General features: G+C 46.0%; 1 pseudogene; it reads right to left on the bottom strand.

Moving 5' to 3' along the window:
- Positions 1-12,835: 12,835 nt before the first annotated feature.
- On the bottom strand, positions 12,836-18,853 carry LOC129530000 (rho-related GTP-binding protein RhoG-like; annotated as a pseudogene).
- Positions 18,854-21,779: the final 2,926 nt, after the last annotated feature.

The following is a 21,779-nucleotide window of genomic DNA, read 5'->3' as shown; positions in this document are numbered from 1 at the left end:
AGTAAAATGAACAGCTGACCCCTCACCTAGACTCACAATGGTTAACATTTTGCTAGGATTTTTGTTTTTCTAAACCATTTATGGGCATCTTGTTCTTCACTCCTAAAAATAAGCATCTTAACTATGGAACCAAAGTACCTTTATCACAACTTTAGGAAGTAAGTCAATATTATTTAAGGAAGAGTCCGCACTTAAATTTCCCCAGTTGTCCTAGTTGGAACATTTTACGGGGTTTCGTCATGTTGCACAGGCTGGTCTCAGACTTCTGGGCTCAAGCAATCTGCCCGTTTCAGCCTCCCAAAGTGCTGGGATTAACAGCCATGAGCCACCACCCCGGCTTTCACCTTGCTTTTTTCACATATTATGATAATATAGACTGAAATAATTTCTTTACCACATCATAGCACTCTTCCTCATTCTCCCTTTTTTCCAATACTAGGATCCATTCACGTTTCATGCATTGTATTTGGTCATCTTCCTTTAGTCCAGAATCCACCTGCCTTCTTGTTTGTTTTTCATGACACTAAATATTTGGAAGAATCCAGGCAAGTTGTCTTGAAAACATTCCATGATCCGAATTTCTCTTGTTTCCTCTTTTTTTTTTTTTTTTTTGAGACGTAGTCTCGCTCTGTTGCCCAGGGTGGAGTGCAGTGGTGCTATCTCGGCTCATTGCAAGCTCCACCTCCTGGGTTCACACCATTCTCCTGCTTCAGCCTCCCAAGTATCTGGGATTACAGGCGCCCGCCACCAAGCCTGGCTAATTTTTGTATTTTTGGTGGAGACGGGGTTTCACTGTGTTAGCCAGGATGGTCTTGATTTCCTGACCTCGTGATCCGCCCACCTCGGCCTCCCAAAATGCTGGGATTACAGGCGTGAGCCACCACACGCCCGGCCCTTTTTTTTTTTTTTTTTTTTTTTGAGACGGAGTCTGTTGCTCTGTCTCCCAGGATAAAGTGCTGTGGTGCGATCTCGGCGCCACCACCCCCGGCTAATTTTTGTATGATTAGTAGAGACAGGGTTTCACCATATTGGCCACACTGATCTCGAACTCCTGACCTCGTGATCCGCCCGCCTCAAGTGCTGGAAATTACAGGAGTGAGCCTCCGCGCCCGGCCCAGGTTAAATATTTTATCAGCTATCAGAAGGTACACTGTCAAATACAGTGTTGTCCTAGTATTGGTGATGCTAAATTTCATCACCTTGATAAAGTAGTCACCACCAGATTGCTCCATCACAAAGGTACAACCCTGTGTAATTACTAAGTAATCCACAGATACTTAGAGATTGTGTGAATATTCTTTTTTTTTTTCGGTCTTTTGGTACTGAGCCCATCCTTCTGCAGAATAAATTCTGAATATTCTTTTCCCCATTGACCTTGCACCCAGTGTGGTTTTAGCATTCATTGATGTCCCTTGCCTAAATCAGTTATATTGGGAGAATGCGAAAGGATGATCTTTCTTTCTTTCTTTTTCTTATTTTTTTTTTTGAGAAAGTCTCACTCTGTTGCCCAGGGTGGAGTGCAGTGCCGACCTCCTTCTCCCGGGTTCAAGCGATTCTCCAGTCTCAGCCTCTTGAGTAGCTGGGACTATAGGAGCATACCACCACACCCGAATTTTTGTATTTTTAGTAGACACGGGGTTTCACCATGTTAACCAGGCTGGTCTCAAACTCCTGACCTCAGGTGATCCACCCGCCTTGGCCTCCCAAAGTGCTGGGATTACAGGCATGAGCCACCGCGCCCAGCCTGGAATGCTTTTTAATGTAGTTTATGATAGTTATGTAGCAGCGCGCACAGTGGCTCACGGCTGTAATCCCAGCACTTTGGGAGGCCGAGGCGGACAGATCACCTGAGGTCAGGAGTTTGAGACCAAGCTGGCCAACACGGTGAAACCGTATCTTTACTAAAAATACAAAAAAATTAGCCGACACGGTGGCGCACATCTGTAGCCCCAGCTACTTGGGAGCCTGAGGCTGGAGAATTGCTTGAACCCGGGAGGTGGAGGTTGCAGTGAGCCGAGATCACGCTACTGTACTCCAGCCTGGGCAACAGAGCGAGACTCTGTCTCAAAAAAAAAAAAAAGTTATTTAGTACGATATATTGTCTCTTGGATGCTTGTGCTTGAGGAAAAGCAGACTGAATAAAGGTAGAGGCTTGTAGGATGTGGAAGGAGACTTCAGGTCCCATAAATATAAAAGATAACTTTTTTTTTTTTTTTTTTTGTAGAGACAGGGTCTCACTATTGTAGCCCAGGGTGGTCTTGAACTCCTGAGCCCAAGCAATCCTCCCGCCTTGGCCTCCCAAAGTGTTGGGATTACAGGTATGAGCCACCACACCTAACCTAAAGATACCATTCTTTTTTTTTTTTTTTGAGATGGAGTCTCGCTCTGTTGCCCAGGCTGGAGTGCAGTGGCGTGATCTCGGTTCACTGCAACCTCCGACCTCCGGGCTCATGCCATTCTCCTGCCTCAGCCTCCCGAGTCGCTGGGACTACAGGCGCCCACCACCGCATCCGGCTAATTTTTGTATTTTTAGTAGAGACGGGGTTTCACCGTGTTAGCCAGGATGGTCTCGATCTTCTGACCTCGTGATCTGCCCGCCTCGGCCTCCCAAAGTGCTGGGATTACAGGCGTGAGCCACCGCGCCCGGCCGAAAGATACCATTCTTGATTCAAAACATGGTTTCATATATTCACATTGTTCGGTCCAAACAGTAAAATAAAAAGTTTTTTTTTTTTTTTTTGAGACGGAGTCTCGCTCTGTCACCCAGGCTGGAGTGCAGTGGCGCGATCTCGGCTCACTGCAAGCTCCGCCTCCCGGGTTCACGCCATTCTCCTGCCTCAGCCTCCCACGTAGCTGGGACTACAGGCGCCCGCCACCACGCCCGGCTAATTTTTTTGTATTTTTTAGTAGAGACGGGGTTTCACTGTGTTAGCCAGGATGGTCTCGATCTCCTGACCTCGTGATCCGCCCGCCTCGGCCTCCCAAAGTGCTGGGATTACAGGCGTGAGCCACCGCGCCCGGCCAAAAGTTTTTAAAAAATAAAAATAGGCTGGGCACGGTGGCTCACTCCTGTAATCCCAGCACTTTGGGAGGTCCAGGCGGGCAGATCACCTGAAGTCAGGAGTTTGAGACCGGCCTAGCCAACATGGTGAAACCCCGTCTCTACTGAAAATACAAAAATTAGCCGGATGCGGTGGTGGGCGCCTGTAATCCCAGCGACTCGGGAGGCTGAGGCAAGAGAATCGCTTGAACCCAAGAGATGGAGGTTGGCAGTGAACTGAGATCGCACCACCACACTCCAGCCTGGGCAACAGAGCGAGACTCTGCCTCAAAAAAAGTTATTTAGTACAACATATTGTCTCTTGGATGCTTGTGCTTGAGAAAAAGCAGATTCAATGAGAGGTAGAGGCTTGTAGGATGTGGAAGGAGACTTCAGGTCCTATAAATATAAAAGATAACATAATATTGTTTTTTTTTTTTTTTTGGTAGAGACAGGGTCTCACTACGTAGCCCAGGGTGGGCTCCTGAGCTCAAGCAGTCCTCCCGCCTTGGCCTCGCAAAGTGTTGGGATTACAGGCATGAGCCACCACACCTAACCTAAAGATACCATTCTTGATTCAAAACATGGTTTTATATATTCACACTGTTCTGTCCAGAAAGTAAAATAAAAATTTTTTAAAAAATAAAAATAGGCTGGGCACGATGGCTCACTTCTGTAATCCCAGCACTTTGGGAGGCCCAGGTGGGCAGATCACCTGAAGTCAGGAGTTGGGACCAGCCTGGCCAACATGGTGAAACCCCTTCTCTACTAAAAATAGAAAAATTAGCTGGATGCAGTGGCGGGCGCCTGTAATCCCAGTGACTCGGGAGGCTAAGGCAAGAGAATCGCTTGAACCCAGGAGACGGTGGTTGGCAGTGAACCGAGATCACGCCACTGCACTCCAGCCTGGGCAACAAAGCAAGACTATCTCAAAAAGAAATGTTTTTAAAAATAGGCTGGGCACAGTGGCTCACGCCTTTAATCCCGGCACTTTGGGAGGCCAAGGCAGGTGGATCACTGGAGGTCAGGAGTTCAAGACCAGCCTGACCAACATGGTGAAACCCCATCTCTACTAAAAATGCAAAAAAATTAGCTGAGCGTGGTGGCACATGCCTGTAATTCCAGTTACTTGGAAGGCTAGGGAAGGAGAATAGCTTGAACCCGGGAGGCAGAGGTTGCAGTGAGCAGAGATCATGCCACCGCACTTCAGCCTGGGCAACAGAGTGAGACTCCATCTCAAAAAAGTTTTTAAAAAATGGTTTTACATAAATTTACCTTGTGACCCAACAATTTCACTCATAGTTTTCTACCCACGAGAATTAAAACATATGTCCACACGAAACTTTGTACATGTTCACAGCAGTGTTAATAATAGCCAAAAAGTAGAAACAACCCAAATGTCCATCAACTGATGAATAGATAAGCAAAGTATGGGATATCCACATAATGGAATATTATTCAGCAATAAAAAGAATTGTAACCAGGCAGAGTAGCCAGCACTTGTAATTCCAGCTACTTTGGAAGCTGAGGCAGGAGGATTGCTTGATCTCAGGAGTTCAAGATTTAGTGTGGTATGACTGTGCCTGTGAATAGCCACTGGACTTCAGCCTGGTCAACACAGCTAGACCCCATCTCTAAAAAAAAAAAGAAAGAAATGAAGTACTAATGCATGCTACAAAATGAATGTGCATTGAAAACATCCAAAATGAAGTAAGTTACAAAAGACCATATGTCATATTATTTCATTTATATGAAATACCCAGAGAAGACATCTGTAAAAGAAAGTAGACTAGTTTGTCTAGGGCTAGAGGTGGGAACAGGGATTTACTGAATGAGGCATCTTTTTGGGGTGATAGAAATGTTCTAAAACTGGATCTTGGGGATGGCTGCACAACTAAGTAAATGTATTAAAAAGTGTTAAATTGTACACTTGAAATGGGTGGATTTTATGTTATGTAAATTATACCTCAATAAAGCTGGGTTTGAATACAAATACATGGTTCTTTCCTTACAAGTGCACCAGCGCTACACAATTACCAGCCAGAATTAGTCAATTTTTATAACAAACAGAAGGATATTTTGCTAAGATGACTGGAAGAGGCAAAGCACGTTAAATGATGTCTTATCTTTAAAACTCCAGCCCCTAGTATGGTAATGCTTGTAACATAGTAGGAGCTTAATAATTATTTGCTGAGGCCGGGCGCGATGGTTCATGCCTGTAATCCCAGCACTTTGGGAGGCCTAGGCAGGCGGATCACCTGAGCTCAGGAGTTCGAGACCCAGCTGGGCAACATGGTGAAACCCCATCTCTACTAAAATACAAAAATTAGCCGGGCATGGTGGCACACACCTGTAGTCCCAGCTACTCCTGAGGCTGAGGCATGAGAATCGCTTGAGCCCAGGAGGCGGAAGTTGCAGTGAGCCAAGATCACACCACTGCACTCCAGCTTGGGCTGCAGAGTGAGACTCCGTCTCAAAAACAAAACAAAAAAAAAATGTCTAAACAGGATCTAGTTTCAGGCACTAAAAAGGATAACACATCAGTTTGAAAAGAGCCCCTATCAGAGCAATATGAATTCTGCTAAAATTGAAGCAAGAACATCAAATTTGTGTTCCAGTTTGGATGAAAGAATGGTGAAATCATTGGTGCTTCATGAAAAGTTTATGGGGACAATGCCATAAAGAAATCAGCAGTTGGCTGGGTGAGGTGGCTCACGCCTGTAATCCCATCACTTTAGGAGGCCAAAGCGGGTGAATTTCTTGAGGCCAGGAGTTCGAGATCAGCCTGGCCAACATGGTGAAATCCCGCTTCTACTAAAAATACAAAAATTATCCAGGCGTGGTGGCGCAGGCCTGTCATCCCAGCTTCTCAGGTGGCTGAGGCAAGAGAATCGCTTGAACCCAGGAGGCAGAGGTTGCAGTGAGTCAAGATTGCGCCACTGCACTCCACCCTGGGTGACAGAGCGAGACTCTGTCTTGAAAAAAACAACAACAAAAAGAAAGCGGTTTACAAATAGATAACTCATTGTAAGAAGGGACAAGACAATATTGAAGATGAAGCTGACAGCCGCAGACCATCTAGTTTTTTCTTTTCTTTTTTGAGACAGGGTCTGGCTCTTTTTGTTTTTGTTTTTGAGATGGAGTCTTGCTCTGTTGCCTAGGCTGGAGTGCAGTGGCACAATCTCGGCTCACTGCAACCTCTGCCTCCTGGGTTCAAGCAATTCTCCTGCTTCAGCCTCCTGAGTAGCTGTGACTAGGCACGCACCACCATGCCCGGCTAATTTTTTAAATTTTTCTTTTTTTTTAGTAGAGACAGGGTTTTGCCATGTTGGCCAGGCTGGTCTTGAACTCCTGGCTTCAAGTGATCCGCCCACCTCAGCCTCCCAAAGTGCTGGGATTACAGGTGCGGGCTACCACGCCCAGCCCTGAGACAGGGTCTGACTCCTGTCCCCCAGGCCGGAGTGCAGTGGTCCAATCTCAGCTCACTGCAACCTCTGCCTCTGGGGCTCAAGCCATCCTCCCACCTCAGCCTCCCAATTACTGGGATTACAGGCACACACCACAATGCCCAGCTAATTTTTGTATTTTTTGTAGAAACAGGGTTTCACCATATTGCCCAGGCTGGTCTCTAACTCTTGAGCTCCAGCCCACCTCAGCCTCCCAAAGTGCTGGGATTACAGGCGTGAGCCATCATACCCAGCCTTTCCTCAGTTCATTATGTAAAAAAACTGCGTTTAACGTGGTTAAATTCTCAGGACCCTCAGTTCTTTCAGGATGGACTAAATTGCTGGTATCATTGCTTATGAAAGTGTGTTGGCCGGGCGCGGTGGCTCATGCCTGTAATCCCAGCACTTTGGGAGATCCAGACAGGCAGATCACCTGAGGTCAGGAGTTTGAGACCAGCCTGGACAACATGGTGAGACCCCATCTCTACTAAAAACACAAAAATTAGCCGGGTGTGGTGGCGCATACCTGTAATCCCAGCTACTTGGGAGGCTGAGACAGGAGAATCACTTGAACCCGGGAGGCAGAGGTTGCAGTGAGCTGAGATTGCACCACTGCACTCCAACCTGGGTGACAGAATGAGACTGTGTCTTAAATATTAATACATAAATAATAAAAATTAGCTTTCCTAATAACTCAGGACCTACCTGTCTAGGAATAAACCATCCTAGCCATGAGAGATCAGACAAAACCTGGAACCAGAGACTAATTTTCTTCTAAAGTGCTTTCTCCAAAAAAAAATTTAAAAATAAAAAGGAGGGGCCAGGTGTGGTGGCTCACGCCTGTAATCCCAGCACTTTAGGAGGCCAAGGCAGGCGGATCACGAGGTCAGGAGATTGAGACCATCCTGGCTAACACGGTGAAACCCCATCTTTACTAAAAATACAAAAAATTAGCTGTGCGTGGTGGCGGGCGCCTATAGTCCCAGCTACTCGGGAGGCTGAGGCAGGAGAATAGCGTGAACCTGGGAGGAGGAGCTTGCAGTGAGCAGAGATCACGCCACTGCACTCCAGCCTGGACGACAGAGTGAGACTCCGTCTCAAAAAATAATAATAATAATAATAAAATAAATAAAAAGGAGGGAAATGTGAAAGGAAAATATCTTGGGTCACCCAAATCACTAAGCTAAAGGGAAAAGTCAAACTGGGAGCTGCTTAGAGCAAATCTGCCTCCCATTCTATTCAAAGTTATCCCTCTGCTCACTGAGATAAATGCATATCTGATTGCCTTCTTTGGAGAGGCTAATCAGAAACTCAAAAAGAATACAACCATTTGTCTCTTATTTACCTATGACCTAAAAGCACCCTCTCTGCTTGGAGTTGTCCCACCTTTCCAGACCGAACCAATGTTCATCTGACATATGTTAACTGATGTCTCATGTCTCCCTAAAATGTATAAAACGAAACTGCTCTGACCACCTTGGGCACATGTCATCAGGACTTCCAGAGGCTGTGTCATGGGCTCACATCCTCAATCTTGGCAAAATAAAACTTTCTAAATTAACTGAGATTTGTCTCAAATTGTCAGGGTTCACATGCCCAACCTGGACTCTCCACAGCCATTAGACAACCAATGGTGTCAACAGTGAAGAGCTATCCAAAGTTAAGGGTGCAGTGATGAAAGAAAAGCAAAAAAAAAAAAAAAAAAAAAAACCACTTTAGCCCATGCACTTTAGCCCATGGTGAGAGAAAAGGGAAACCAGAAGAAAAGGAAAGAGAATAGGGAGCTTATGTAACCTTTTATCTTCTATGAATACTTGATATCTGCTTGACTTTCAGGTTCCAGATTCTCCAAGAGTAGGCTTGACAGATGTATCAAATAAAAACACAAGATGGCCCATTAAATTTGAATTTCAGATAAACAATAATCTTTTAGTGTATGTTCCAAATACTGCATGGTATATACACTAAAAAATTTCTGTTGAAAAAAATACAGTTTGGGGATTTAAAAAAATTCTAGAAAATTATCTGTTTATTTGAAGTTCAAATTTAACAGGGCATTGTGTATTTTATCTGTCACCCCTATCCAGGAGGCTATGCTGACCAAACCTTGTCAAAGAGCAACAGGGAGGCTACCACAGAACAAAGCACAGACACCTTACCCACTGCAGGGGGTGGGGACCATGCAATCCTTTAGCTTCATTTCCCAAACTCTCAAAAACCCAATGCTATTTGGCAGGGAGCATGTGTGCACAGTGGAGTTATCAACCACTGTGCGCTAGGTGAAGAAGTAAGTTTTCCTTCCAGATCAAATGAAAAAGTCAAAAATACAAGCAGGGAAGAGAAGCAGGCCCACTAGGACATGGAATCTCTTTTTTTTTTTTTTTGAGACGGAGTCTTGCTCTGTCGCCCAGGCTGGAGTGCAGTGGCCTGATCTCTGCTTACTGCAAGCTCCGCCTCCCAGGTTCACGCCATTCTCCTGCCTCTGCCTCCCGAGTAGCTGGGACTACAGGCGCCCGCCACCATGCCTGGCTAATTTTTTGTATTTTTAGTAGAGACGGGGTTTCACCGTGTTAGCCAGGATGGTCTCGATCTCTTAACCTCGTGATCCACCCGCCTCGGCCTCCCAAAGTGCTGGGATTACAGGCGTGAGCCATAGCGCCCAGTCGAAATCTGACTCTTATTGCCCCGGAGCAAGCTTAGCAACTCCAGCAAAACTTGAACTGCTTTATAACCACAAGGGGAATGACCTCAGTGGCTAGAGATATGGATCTGGGCCAGACTCGGTGGCTCACACCTGTAATCCCAGCACTTTGGGAAGCACAGGCGGGTGGATCACCAGGGGTCAGGAGTTCGAGACCAGCCTGGCCAACATGGTGAAACGCTGCCTCTACTGAAAATACAAAAATTAGCTGAGTGTGGTGGCGGGCGCCTGTAACCCTAGCTACTTGGGAGGCTGAGGCAGGAAAATCGCTTGAGCCCGGGAGGTGGAGGTTGCAGTGAGCTGAGATAGCACCACTGCACTCCAGTCTGGGTGACAAAGTGAGACTCCGTCTCAAAAAAGAAAAAAAAAGATATGGATCAAACATGCTAAAACTCTCTTCGAGCAACTAAAAGACCTCAAAAGACACACAGAGCTGAATAAACACACAGGGAGATGTTCCGAGCAGGGAAGGACAGGAAGCAAGCAAGGCAGCCTGTGTAGACTCAGAACAGCTAAACCCAGACACGTGGGCAGAAGAGAAGTCTCAGAAAAAGTACAGAACTCCAACAATGACTGGCAGGACAGTATTTTATTTGTTAGTTTTATTTAGGGGGTTAACTTATTTTTTTCTCCTTTTTCTTTTAATGTTTAATAGAGATGGGGGTCTCCCTATGTTGCCCAGGCTGCTCTGGAACTCCTGGCCTCAAGCGATCCTCCTGCCTCAGCCTCGTGAGTAGCTGGGATTACAGGAGTGAGCCACTGCACCCTGTTGTGGGTTAACCTTGAGTGGTCTATCCTTAAAGCTGAAAGCGACAGAGGGGCCACACGGAAGACTCAGACACAAGCTTTTTTTCAGAGGGATTGGTAATTCCACATCACAAGGCCCATAGTGTTATCAGGATGTGATAGCAGATCTCACTGTCAGATCCCACCTCCAATGCACTACTATCATGACTAAGTGCCAGACCCATCTCCCGAAGCAGAGGAACAAATAACAAGATCATGCTGATAAACATTTGTCTCAAAGGCATGAAGAGGAAAACATCAAAAAGAACAAGACTACATTATGCTTTTTGGTTTTACAGCCTCTTCCTTGGAAATTCCTAGTTCCCATTAACCCATTCTTTGAAATGGTATCAGCCGGGCGCAGTGGCTCACGCCTGTAATCCCAGCACTTTGGGAGGCTGAGGCGGGTGGATCACAAGGTCATGAGTTCAAGACCAGCCTAGCCAAGGTGGTGAAACCCTGTTTCTACTAAAAATACAAAAAGTAGCCCGGTGCAGTGGCGGGTGCCTGTAATCCCAGCTACTAAGGAGTCTGAGGCAGAGAATTGCTTGAACCCGGGAGGCGGAGGTTGCAGTGAGCCGAGATCACACCACTGCACTCCAGCCTGGGCGACAGAGCGAGACTCCATCTCAAAAAAAAAAAAAAAAAAGAAAGATTGTCACCAGACATATTAATAGGTGTTGCATGGGACCAAAAAAAAATTCAGTGGTGAAATAAGTTTGAGAAATGTTACATACATCATATTAAGTTATAAAGTCTTGCCATTAAAGAACCTGTTCAGTTTTATTTATTTATTTGTTTATTTTTGAGACAGAGCCTCTCTTTGTCACCCAGGCTGGAGTACAGTGGTACAAACCCAGCTCACAGCAGCCTCAACCTCCCGGGATCAAGTGATCCTCCCACCTCAGCCCCTCCAGTAGCTGGGACTACAGGCGCACACCACCACACCTGGCTAATATTCACATATTTTGTAGAGACAGTTTCGCCATGTTGCCCAGGTTGGTCTAAAACTTCTGAGCTCAAGCCATCCACACGCTTTGGCATCCCGAAGTGCTGGGATTATAGGCATGAGCAACTGCGCTCAGCACTATTTTAAATTGCTGGTTCTTGAGCTTATTTGATGACAGAACCGTTTTTTCCTTTTTTTTTTTTTAATCCCCAGTAGGAAGAACAGAGTTCTGTTCTTCTCACAGAACTCTTTTAAGGAACATCTATTACCAACTCACAGAACTTTAAAAAATGCTCCTAAACCATTTTTGTGAACATGTCTCATCTCAAGAATGGGAGAAACATATCAACACTGGGAACACCCAGGAATCACACATAATATGGTTTTCTTTCTTTATTTTATTTTATTTTTTTTGAGACAGAGTGTCATTCTGTTGCCCAGGCTGGAGTGCAGTGGCGCTATCTCGGCTCACTGCAAGCTCCGCCTCCCCGGCTCATGCCATTCTCCTGCCTCAGCCTCTGGAGTAGCTGGGACTACAAGCACCTGCCACCATGCCCAGCTAATTTTTTTTGTATTTTTAGTAGAGACGGGGTTTCACCGTATTAGGATGGTCTCGATCTCCTGACCTTGTGATCTGCCTGCCTTGGCCTCCCAAAGTGCTGGGATTACCTGCGTGAGCCACCGCACCTGGCCCATAATATGGTTTTCAAAAATTAGTCGGCCAGGCACGGTAGCTCACACCTGTAATCCCAGTACTTTGGGAGGCCAAGATGGGAGGATCACTTGAGCTCAGGAGTTCAAGACCAGCCTGGGCAACATGGTGAAACACCATCTCTACAAAAATACAAAAATTAACCAGACATGGTGACACGCACTCATGGTCCCAGCTACTTGGGGGGCTGAGGCAAGAGGATCCCTTGAGCCTGGGAGGTCGAGATGGCAGTGAGCCATGTTCATGCCACTGCCACTGCAGTCCAGCCTCCATGGATGACAAAGCGAGACTCTGTCTCAATAACCGAAAAAAAAAAATTCATATATGAGAAAGTTTAAAGCAATGAGATTTAAAAACTGGATAACCGGCCGGGCATGGTGGCTCACACCTATAATCCCAGCACTTTGGGAGGCAGAGGTAGGTGGATCACCTGAGGTCAGGAATTTGAGACCAGCCTGGCCAACATGGTGAGACTCCGTCTCTACTAAAAATACAAAAATTAGCCAGGTGTGGTAGTGCGTGCCTATGGTCCCAGCTACTCAGGAGGCTGAGGCAGGAGGCAGGAGAATTGCTTGAAACTTAGGAGGTGGAGGTTGCAGTCAGCCAAGATCGTGCCACTGCACTCCAGCCTGGGTGACAGAGTGAGATTCTCTCTCAAAAAAATAATAAAAATAAGCTGGGCACGGTGGCTTACACCTGTAATCCCAGCACTTTGGGAGGCTGAGGTGGGTGGATCACCTGAGGTCAGGAGTTCAAGACCAGCCTGGCCAACATGGTGAAACCCTGTCTCTACTAAAAATACAAAAGAATTAGCCGGGCATGGTGGCGGGCACCTGTAATCCCAGCTACTCAGGAGACTGAGGCAGGAAAATCGCTTGAACCTGGGAGGCGGAGGTTGCAGTGAGCCGAGATCGCGTCATTGCACTCCAGCCTGGGTGACAAGAAAGAAACTCCATCTCAAAAAAATAATAATAACAATAATAATAATAATAAATAAAACCGGATAACCTTGTCCTTCCATGAGGCACTTGCTCAGTGGTAAATATAGCAAGGAAAGCTCCAATTAGATTTAAAAGCAGACAAGCAAAAGTCTACAATGAACAGTCCTAAGCTGCTCTGCTTAGTCATTGCCTGGCCAGGAGAGAAAACAACAGCACTGAGTGGCACCTCCTCTTACCACTTCGACAAGGGAGACACACACACACACACACACACACACACACACACACACAACCTTCCTCCAAAAGGTCAGACCAAACTTCAAAGTAGCCATGTACAAACAAGTCTGTCTTCGTTCCTCCAAGAGCTGAATATCCTGCAGTCTAGGGTTTCTGCAATGGCTCATGCTGGCACTCTTTAACTGCTGACAAAGGAATATCACCCTTATACTTCTTAGTTGCCGTCCCCAAGTAGCACCTAGAAGCTATAAGAGGATGTACTTCTTGGTGTTCTTTGTAGCAGGGTAAAGCACAGCCCGGACAGCTTCTAAAAATACCTCATGCACCCCATCCTGCATCAGGGCCGAATATTCCAGATACTTCACAGCCCCCAACTGCTTAGCCAGGGAAGTGCCTTGCTGGGGAGTTGTGGGTACTAGGCTCTGCTCCTGCAGCTTCTTCACTGTCTCAAGGTTACTCCACAGGTCCCTCTTAGTGCCTACCAGCAGAACAGGCACATTGGGGCAATGATGGGAGACCTCTGGGTGCCACTTATGCCTCACATTGGCATAAGAGGATGGGTTCCCAGTGGAAAAACAAATAACAAAGATACTGGTCTGGGGTTAGGAGAGTGTTCGCAGTCATCATACTCCTCTTGGCCAGCAGTGTCCCACGTGTTCAGGCTAATGATTTGCCCATCCACAGATGTCTGGACGCTATAGTTGTCAAAGACAGTGGGGGGATATACTCCTCAGGAAAGACATTTGTTGTATAACTGATGAGGAGGCAGGTTTTACCTATAGCCTCATCTCCTACAACCACACATTTGATTGTCTGCATTCTTCCCTTGTAGTCCTATGTACAAGAGAGACAGAAAGAATATTCAGAGATGCTTGGTTAATGTAGGGAGCTATTCTAAACATTTCTCTCTGAGGAGAGGATGAGGAAGATAAGATGCCCCCCACACTCTCTATACCCTTAATGCCATACAAGAGTCAGCTACAAAGGGTTGTATAAGTCAAGAGTTCTTACCCTGGAGTCTGTGGACTACTAGAGGATGGGCTTCAGTAGGTCCTAGAAGCCTCTTCTGAAGTTGTGTACAATACTATGTATATGTGCATAAGTGAATTTTTCTGGAAAGAAGGTCCAGAGCTGTCACCAGTATCTCACAGAAGGCTTTTTAATCTTTGGGTGAGCTCAAAAAGATTAAAAACCATTCATCCACATAGGTATTTGTGTTACACTGTTATCATAAGGTCTGGATCTACTGTATCAAAGGTACTAAAATATTGTAGGTGCACAATAAATGGTTAGTAATTTTTAAAAATTATCATAGAAGGTTTCCAGGGTTGAATCAAGAAACATGGCTGTCACTTTGGGTCTCTGGCTATAGAGCCAGCAGAGGAACCTCCATTCCTGAAAAACAGAGACATCACAATACTGCAGAGAAAGGCAGACAAGTCACACTCAGCTAGAGAAATGGTTAAGAGGGCTAGGCGCGGTGGCTCACGCCTGTATTCCCAGCGCTTTAGGAGGCGGAGGCGGGCAGATCACCTGAGGTCAGGAGTTCGAGGCCGGCCTGGCCAACATGGCAAAACCCCATCTCTACTAAAAATACAAAAATTAGCCATACGCGGTGGCACATACCTGTAATTCCAGCTACTCAGGAGGCTGAGGCAGGAGAATCGCTTGAGCCCAGGAGGCAGAGGTTGCACTGAGCCAAGGTCACGCCATTGCATTCCAGCCTGGGTGACAGAGCAAGACTCTTGTCTCAAAAAAAAAAAAGAAAGAAAAAAGAAATGGTTAAGAGTCTGGGCTCTGAAGTCAGGAGGCAAAACCCAGTTCTCCCTCTAATCTTTGTGAACTTGGGAAAGTTTTGTCGTTTTTTGTTTTTTGTTTTTTGGCAGAGTCTTGCTCTGTCACCCGGGCTAGAGTGCAGGGGTGCATCTCAGCTTACTGCAGCCTCTGCCTCCTGGGTTCAAACGATTTTTGTGCCTCAGCCTCCCGAGTAGCTGGAATTATAGGCATGCGCCACCACGCCCAGCTAATTTTTGCGTTTTTAGTAGAGACAGGGTTTCACCGTGTTGACCAGGCTGATCTTGAACTCCTAGCCTCAAGTGATCCACCCGCCTCTGCCTCTCAAAGTGCTGGGATCACAGGCATGAGCCACCGCACCCAGCCAGAGAAAATTTTTAACCTGAGGGTTAAATGAAAGAAGGTATGCGTAGTACTTATTAGTCTCTCTCACATAGCCAGTACTCATTAAGTGTTAGAAGCTACTATGTCTTCTTAATAATTCTACTATTCTACTACTGGAGAAGGCTAAAATTCTGTAATATGGTTACAATGCTAGATAAACCAGGAGTCTCATCCCCTTCAACCTTATGTGAGTAAAACTACAGGTCTTAATGCCACCATACTCATCCATTTCTTCATGAATCAGTATTTCACAGTAAATGATATGGCAGAGATGATCTCCAAGAAGCTTGTTTATTATGAGTTCCTATATTTATACCCCCATATTAATACCCCATCAATGCCTTGCCCTCAATTTAGGTCCCGAAGTACTCTACTTTCTGTAGGTTCTTAACTACTGCCCTAATTTCAGACCTAATTCTTATAGCAGTACCTTCTTTAAGTGTCAGAGCACAGAGGAAAGGGCATTAAATAATCATATATATTTGGTTACAGAAAAAAAATTGAGAATCAATTTATTTCTCACCTTGAGGATTTGGGGAAATAGATACATCGCCCATTCTGTTGTCTCATTAGCTAAGGTCTACATTAGGCCCATATCATAGGCAAAAACAAACACAACACCTCATTTTGGTCAGAATAAAGAAAAGTGAGCTGGGTGTGTGGCTCATGCCTGTAATCCCAGCATTTTGGGAGGCTGAGGTGGGAGGATTCCTTGAGCTCAGAAGTTTGAGGCCAGCCTGGGCAATATAGTGAGACTTCATCTCACTAAAAATAAAAAAAATTAGCCAGGCGTGGTGGCACGTACCTGTCTGTAGTCCCAGCTACTTGGGATGCTGAGGTGGGAGGATTGCTTGAGCCTGGGAGATCGAGGCTGCAGTGAGCTATGATCACACCATTGGACTCCAGCCTGGATGACAGATGGAGACCCTGTCTCAGAAAAAAAAAAAAGAAGAAAAGTGGCTTTCAGAGTACGCTTTCCACAAGCCCACTAGGGGTTGCTCTCTGCCCACACAGAGCCAATTCTGAGTGGCGAGGCCTCTCACCTAGAAGTCTTCTTTAGCACAGGTTCCACAGCTAAAATAAGTCCAGAGCATAATTTAACTCTGGTAGGAAACCACCCCAGGGTATTCACTGACCATCAGCCGGTTCTTTTTCCATCTAGGAATAGGCATAAGGATCAAACACACAAGGTCGATAGAAAAGGGGCACAGTCATCACCACCTTCCTCGAGAATAGCCTTCTTTGACTTTCCTGATCTGGATAAATGTATTTCCCCTCTGAATTCCTACAACAATTACTGTCTGTGCAACTCATTTTCCCAGCTTCCTCTAGGTATCATCCAGTGTCCAACACCTCTGCTCAAAGTGACTGCTTCCAGAACAACAGTGCAACTTAGGCAGTTGCTGAACCAGAGTAAAACTCTTAGGGACAGGCCGGGCACGGTGGCTCACGCCTGTAATCCCAGCAGTTTGGGAAGCTGAGGAGGGCAGATCACTTGAAGTCAGGAGTTCAAGACCAGCCTGGCCAACACTCCAACCTGAGTGACAGAGCGAGAACCTGTCTAAAATAAATAAATAAATAAATAAATAAATAAATAAATCAAACAAATAAATCAGAGATCTTTAGGTATGCTTAAAGGATTGGAAACTGGGAGAGGCCTGGAGCTGTCGAGACAGCACCCCAGAAGGCCCCTGAGTGAGTCATTCACTCCTAACCCTGGTATTACAATGTCTTAAAAGTCTTCCAACCTCATCTACTAAAGCAGTGGTGTCCATATCTTTTGGCTTTCCTGCACATTGGAAGAAGAAGAATTGTCTTGGGCCGCACATAAAATACACTAACGATGCTGATGTGCTAAAAAAAAAAAATTGCAAAAAAAAATTGTTTTAAGAGAGTTTACAAATTTGTGTTGGGCCACGGGTTGGACAAGCTTGTCCTAAAGCATCCTTCTCCACAGGTACAGTCTGCCTGGCAGTCAACTGTCTCCTGGGCTAGACACACAATATGAAAGTCCTAACAACAGTCAAGACAAGAGTCCAGCTCAAAGTGGTACTGTTTCTAACACATTCTCCATGTGTCAACCGTCTTCCCACAAGTCTGAGTTTACATCCACTTGAATGGCTCTCTCTAACTTTCTGAAACCCAAATAATTCAATAGAAGACCCCATTTTTAATCTACTCTACTTTCTGCAACTTAGTTTATCTACGGAATCAGGGGAGACTGACTTATTTGGTTCAAGACAGGTTAAAAGAGACTCTAGGACACTCCGAGATGAAGCAAGCCACTTGAACCCTCCCCAGCCCTGAGCCAGAGGAGACTATCTTGCACTTGGAAATTTAAATGAAGGACAGGCAAGCCTAGTGATCCATCAACTTATACCACAAGCCCGTTTGACACTTCACACACATCCTTCTCCACCAAGGGTAGTTGATTCCGGGGCTTCACATGGACGTGTGAGGCTGGGACAGAGAGGTACCCTCCATCGGATTCACATACAGGAAAGCTGGCTCAATCTCCCTGACATACACACACCTCACCCCATCCTCAAATCCCTTCCATCCAGGGAGTGGCTCATAAGACAACCGTCTCTAAAACAACCTCCTGGGGGATAGGGAGACTCGGAGAGAGAGATCGCAGTTAGGGATTGGATCGGGGGTTCTCAATCTGATTGTTCTCCAGAGCCGTTCGAACGCCAGAGCCTCCCGGGCGTCTTGAGTTGGGCTAGGCAGGTTCTGCGAACTGCGACCAAGTCCCACTCCGTTGTCGACACAGTCTCCACTCGATGCCTGAGACCTCCTGGGAAGTAAAGTTCTAGGGCCAGCCTCACTGTAAGTCACAGGCTTCTACACTACATCTTCAGGTAATCGAGGACTACTTAGATCGCGACCTTAGTACGAGTTACTTAGCCCAGGAACCCCCAAACCTCATCTTTCCCTTGGCAAAGTGAGACCACTCCGTGTTCCCCAGATCCCCAAGTCCTATTTTCTCCTTTGGACTAATATTAACATAAAGAGACAAGGACATGAGAAAGTATTTGAGAGAAAAAAAAAAGTAAGTAAAGACGATGAGGTAAAAAAAAAAAAAAATTTGGGTGGGCGCGATGGCTCACGCCTGTAATCTCAGCACTTTGGGAGGCCGAGGTGGCGATGGGGGGAGGGGGAGGGGATCAACTGAGGTCAGGAGTTCGAGACCAGCCTGACCAACATGATGAAACCCCATCTCTACTAAAAATACAAAAATTAGCCGGGTATGGTGGCGTGCGCCTATAATCCCAGCTGCTAGGGAGGCTGAGGCAGGAGAATCGCTTGAACTCGGGAGGCCGAGGTTGCAGTGAGCCAAGATCATGCCATTGCACTCCAGCCTGGGCGACAAGAGCAAAACTCCATCTCAAAAAAAAAAAAAAAAGGCCAGGTGCGGTGGCTCACGCCTGTAATCCCAACACTTTGGGAGACAGAGGTGCGATGACCTGAGGTCAGGAGTTCGAGACCAGCCTGACCAACATGGTGAAACCCCATCTGTACTAAAAATACAAAATTAGCCAGGCGTGGCGGCGCATGCCTGTAATCACAGCTACTCAGGAGACTGAGGCACGCAAATCACTTGAACTTGCAATGAGCCAAAATCGCACCATTGCGCTCCAGCTTGGGCAACAAGAACGAAACTCTGTCTCAACAAACAAACCAAAAAATAATTTTTTTTAATAAAATAATTCTTAAAAAAATAAACAAAAACACAAACCGAGTGTGGTGGTGCCCGCCTGTAGTCCCAGCTACTCTGGAGGCTGAGTGGGAGAGGATCGCTTGAGCCCAGGAGTTCAAGTCCAGCGTAGGCAACATCGCGAGAGCCCAGTCTCCAAAACAAATATAATCTTAAAAAAAAAAAAAAAGACAATGAGGTAGTGCGAGAATTACAGTTCCTTTCTATCAGTATACATTAGTTTGAATTTCCAAGAGTTTTATATAAATGGAATCGTACAGCTTTACTGAGATATAAATTCACACACCATTTAAAATTTACAATTCAGTGGTTTTTGGTATATTACATTTTTAATTTTTATTTATTGTTTTTATAATTTTAAAATAAATAAATTTAAAATTATTAATTAATTTTATTTCTTTATTCATTTATTTTTTGAGACAGAATCTCACTCTGTCCCTAGGCTGGAGTGCAGTGGTATGACTACAGCTCACCCCAGCCTCCACCTCCTGGGCTCAGGTGATCCTCCCACCACAGCCTCTCCACTACAGGCGAGCACCACGACGCCCAGCTAATTTTTGTATTTTTTGTAGAGACAGGGTTTCACCATGTTGCCCAGGCTGGTCTCGAACTCTTGGGCTCAAGTGATCTGCTCACCTCAGCCTCCCAAAGTGTTAGAATTATGCATGCGGCCTGTGTCTTTGCTGTTTTGTTTTGTTATGTTTTGTTTTGTTTTGTTGAGACAGAGTCTCGCTCTGTTATCCAGCCTGGAGTGCAGTGGCACAATCTCGGCACACTGCAACCTCCACCTCCCGGGTTCAAGCGATTCTCCTGCCTCAGCCTCCTAAGTAGCTGAGACTACAGGCACGTGCCACCACACCTGGCTAATGTTTGTATTTTTAGTAGAGAGGGGGCTTCGCCATGTTGGCCAGGTTAGTCTCAAATTCCTGACCTCAGGTGATCTGCTCTTCTCGGCCTCCCAAAGTGCTAGGATTACAGGCATGAGCCACCGTGCCCAGCCACCTGTCTAGTTTTACTTTTTGCAGAGACAGGTCTCTGTGTTGCCCAGGCTGGTCTTGAACTCCTGGGCTCAAGCAATACACCTGCCTTCAGCTCCCAAAGTGCTGAAATTATAGGTGTGAACCACTGCACCTGGCAAATCTTGCTTTTCTACCCAATCTGATCATCTCTACCCTGTAATTAGGGTGTTAAGAACATCTAAGTTTAATGATTGTTAATATAATTAGATTTGGGTCTATCATCTTGTTTTTATTCGTCCCATCTCTTTGTTCTCTTTTTCTGACTTCTTTTGGATTAGTCAATATTACTTTTATTCCATTATATCTCCTTTGTTGGGTTATTAGCTATTCCTCCTTGTTTTATTTTAGTGGTTGCTTGCAGGTTTATAGAGACATTTTTAACCTATCACCATCTACCTTCAAATATTATACTATTTCACAGAGAGTGTAACAGCCTTACATTAATAGGCCAGGTGCGGTTGCTCACGCCTGTAATCCCAGCACACTGGTAGGCTGAGGCAGGCAGATCATCTGAGGTCAGGAGTGCGAGACCAGCCTGGCCAACATGGCAAAACCCCATCTCTACTAAAAATACAAAAATTGGCCAGGTGTGGTGGTGCATGCCTGTAGTCCCAGCTACTCGGGAGGCTGGGGCAGGAGAATCGCTTGAACCTGGGCGGTGGAGGTTACAGTGAGCCGAGATCATGCCACTGCACTCCAGCCTGGGCAATAGAGCGAGACTCCCTCAAAAAAAAAAAAAAACCTTACATTAATATATTTCCAGGTTGGGCACAGTGGCCCATGCCTAATAATTCCAGCGCTTTGCAGGGCTGAAGTGGGCAGATTGCATGAGCTCAGGAGTTTGAGACTAGCCTGGGCAACACGATGAAACCCTGTTTCTACCAAAAATAGACTTTATTTTTTAGAGCAATTTTAAGTTCACAGTAAAATCAAGTGGAAAGTACAGAGAGTTCCCATATATTCCGTGCTGCACCCCACAACCTCCCCTACTATCAAACTCTAGCATCAGAATGGAAAAAGAGAACAAAGAACAGTGTGCTATTGTTGAGCTGACCGGGCATGGTGGCTCATGCCTGTAATCCCAGCACTTTTAGAAGCCGAGGTGGGTGGATCACTTGAGGTCAGGAGTTCAAGACTAGCCTGGCCAACATGGTGTAAACCCTGTCTCCATTAAAAATACAAAAATTAGCCGGGCATGGTGGCATGCACCTGTAATCCCAGCTACTCAGGAGGCTAAGGCACGAGAATCGCTTGAACCCAGGAGTTGGAGGTTGCAGTGAGCCAAGATCACGCCACTGCACTCCAGCCTGGGTGACAGAGTGAGACTCCATCTGAAAAATAAATAAATAAATAATTGTTGGCCGGGTGCGGTGACTCATGCCTATAATCCCAGCACTTTGGGAGGCCGAGGCAGGCAGATCACCTGAGGTCGGGAGTTCGAGACCAGCCTGACCAACATGGAGAAACCCCGTCTCTACTAAAAATACAAAATTGGCTGAGCGTGGTGGCGCATGCCTGTAATCCCAGCTACTCGGGAGGCTAAGGCAGGAGAATCGCTTGAACCCAGAGGCAGAGGTTGCTGTTAGCCGAGATTGCGCCATTGCACTCCAGCCTGAGCAACAAGAGCGAAACTCAGTCTCAAAAATAAAATGAGGCTGGGCGCGGTGGCTCATGCCTGTAATCCCAGCACTTTGGGAGGCCGAGGCGGGCGGATCACGAGGTCAGGAGATTGAGACCATCCTGGCTAACACGGTGAAACCCCGTCTCTACTAAAAATACAAAAAAATTAGCCGGGCGTGGCGGCAGGCGCCTGTAGTCCCAGCTGCTGGGGAGGCTAAGGCAGCAGAATGGCGTGAACCCGGGAGGCGGAGCTTGCAGTGAGCCGAGATCGCGCCACTGCACTCCAGCCTGGGTGACATAGCAAGACTCTGTCTCAGAAAATAAAATAAAATTAAATTAAATTAAAATAAATAAGTGAATAAATAATTGTTGAGCCTACATTGACACATTACTATCATTCAAAAGTCCGTAGTTTATTTTAAGGTTCACTCT

This window comes from Gorilla gorilla, chromosome X (genome assembly GCF_029281585.2).
Source record: "Gorilla gorilla gorilla isolate KB3781 chromosome X, NHGRI_mGorGor1-v2.1_pri, whole genome shotgun sequence".
Classification (NCBI taxonomy): Eukaryota; Metazoa; Chordata; class Mammalia; order Primates; family Hominidae; genus Gorilla; species Gorilla gorilla.
The sequence above is the reverse complement of the archived record's forward strand: the minus strand, read 5'-3'. Positions and strand labels throughout refer to the sequence as shown.